The sequence below is a fragment of the Gymnodraco acuticeps genome, unplaced genomic scaffold (genome assembly GCF_902827175.1).
Source record: "Gymnodraco acuticeps unplaced genomic scaffold, fGymAcu1.1, whole genome shotgun sequence".
NCBI lineage: Eukaryota > Metazoa > Chordata > Actinopteri > Perciformes > Bathydraconidae > Gymnodraco > Gymnodraco acuticeps.
In genome coordinates, this window is record NW_022990042.1 from 4,156,592 (window position 1) to 4,159,258 (window position 2,667).

Sequence of the window (2,667 nt, forward strand, 5' to 3'; positions counted from 1 at the left end):
CATCATCTGAGTTTGTTATTTTTTCTTAAAGGTAGGTATCCATATTTAGTATATTCTTTATTTTATATTGTTACACTTTGAACATACAACATAGAGTAGGTTAATGCACTGACATTTTTTTTGTAGACAAACCTGTAAGTTATCATCGCAAGTTGCCCCACGACAAAAAACATAGATTTTTCAATTGGGTTTTGGAATATTACAGAAAGAAAAATCTGTGGCAGGCATGTTCAGCGGAATAATCTCCATATATTCACACATTTTTAAAGATTTTTGAAGCATAAATGCAAGTGCCAGTAAAAAGCTAATGTTAGTCATGACTTCACATCACAACCGCTAAACTGAGAGCAGCTAACGCACAGCGTGATGACGTTTAGTAATTTCACTTATTCATTTCTGTTCATGTCGTAGAGCAAAACATGAACGTATTTTAAGCTTGTCTTAAGCTAGTGGTTCCCAACCTGGGGGGCGAGCCCCCCTTGGGGGGGCGCTAAAGATCGCAGGCTAAGATCGACTTTTTTTAAATTTTATTTAAAAAAAATACATAAAAAATGTATACATATAATTGTAACGCAATACATGATTGTCACTAAAGGCCTTGTCTCTACATTACAATAAAATGTAAAAAATAATTGATTCATTCATTTGAATAAAAATTCAAGTTAGTAGCTATTAAAGGCATAAAAAGACAGAAATGTATAATTCTTTCTATAGAAATGTTTCTTCTGCCCGTAAAGTTTCCAAACCAGGCTTGTCTGGATAAGCGCATTTTTAAAACATAGTCATTGTCCATGCCGGTTTCAGTTGGATTATTTGTCAGTTGCTCCGATCAGATCGGTCTCCTCCATTTTGTAGACTATTTACGACTTTTGAATCCACATAAACACAACGGCAAAATCCGGTTTACTTTGAGCATGTGTTTTAAACAGTTTAATCCCTTTGTGAATTGTTTCCACTTGCGCCGTCCTTTCATTTCTTCATTCAGCGGGAATCCAAATGAATTAATCCTGAGTCCAATAACCATCAAAGTCACTCCAATAGTGCTCCTTAATTACGCTTTCATCCGCCTTTAACAAAAATACTTCACATTCATCCAGTTTGTGACAGTAGTTGTAGCATTTTTGAGACTTTTAAACTTTAATTACCGCTGATGCGCCCCTGCGTAAGTGTGTGAGGGGGGGGGGGGGCGCAACTTCCAACAGGAGTCATTTGGGGGGGCCCTTGGGAAAAAAGGTTGGGAACCCCTGTCTTAAGCAATAGACATTATTTCAGACCTAGCCAAAAACACATTCAACAAACAGTAGCCTTTGAGACGTGGGACCAAGCAGTGGTCTGTGTTTTAGGACTCATTCCTGCACCACTCTATCATGGTTCACAGTAGAGTGAATGAATAGGATTTCCTTGAATTTGTCACGTGCCGTAGTGTGTGTGTGTTTCTCCCCCTCTCCCTCTTCCACTGATTGTCCCCCTCCAGGTGCAGTCTCTCTCCCAGGTGTATCCAATCTCTAATCAGGGCCTTCATATAGAGCTGAGGAAAGCTGCCGCAGCGCTCTTCCCTCTGACTGCCAGGACTCAGCGGGTGTGCAGTGCTGCTGTGTCTCTGCGTGACACGTGTTAATAGAGTTTTGGAAGGGCTGAAAAACCCCTACTGCAGCTAGTTGTTATTTTCATGTGCTGCTTTCAAGAACGTCTCCCATTGTTTGTTTCTCAATCTGCTGGTTAGCCTTTTTCAGTTGTAGTAATACACAACATCTTATGGCTGAACAGTTCAGTTTTCCCTTTCTTTTTTACACCGGTCATTTTTGGTTTCTTTTGGATACTTCCCCTATTCCCTAGAGTTTTGGGGGAACGTAACAGTGAAAATACTTAAGGAATTAGTCAATTGTCTTGGTTTAATACAAATAAATGAATAAACTTAATACAAAAGTAAGGAAATGTGTGTTTGGTAAATGATTTCTTTGTTGTAACAATGCTTTTTGGCAAGACATCTTATACCTTTGGAAAGCCTGCTTTCTTACCTTTCCAATGGTGCCACATTTTTGGAACATGCAAGTAGTATTAAGGATTCCCTTTCAATCACATTAGTATGCATGCAAAATGACAGGTGACACGCCCCCAATTATGCAAATGAGTGGAGTCCCGCCTCCCATTGTTCGAGATCCTTTGATGTGAGGGGTGAGGTGTTATAACAGGTAGGTGTGAAAAGCCCCCCTGTGTAATGCCTTTGTTGTCTAATCCTTTGATGTGTTGATTAAGGCAGTCTCTTTGAAGTTATGCTGTCTGGCCCCTGTCCCCTCACACCCCTTTGTAGTCTAATCCTTTGATGTGAGGGGTTTAGGTGTTATAACAGGTAGGTGTGATATAAGCAGGGGTGCACATCATTTTTATGCCCTGGTTCTCAAAGGAGCACCTGGAGATGTTGCTTGGTGCTCATCCTTAAAATGAAATAAACCGTAACTTTTGAGGGGTCTTGACTTTATTTGCCAGACACACGGCACTAAACGCACATGCAGAGGTGAACACAGAACACACATGCAGAGGTGAACACAGAACACACATGCAGAGGTGAACACAGAACACACATGCAGAGGTGAACACAGAACACACATGCAGAGGTGAACACAGAACACACATGCAGAGGTGAACACAAGACAACATTAGCACGAC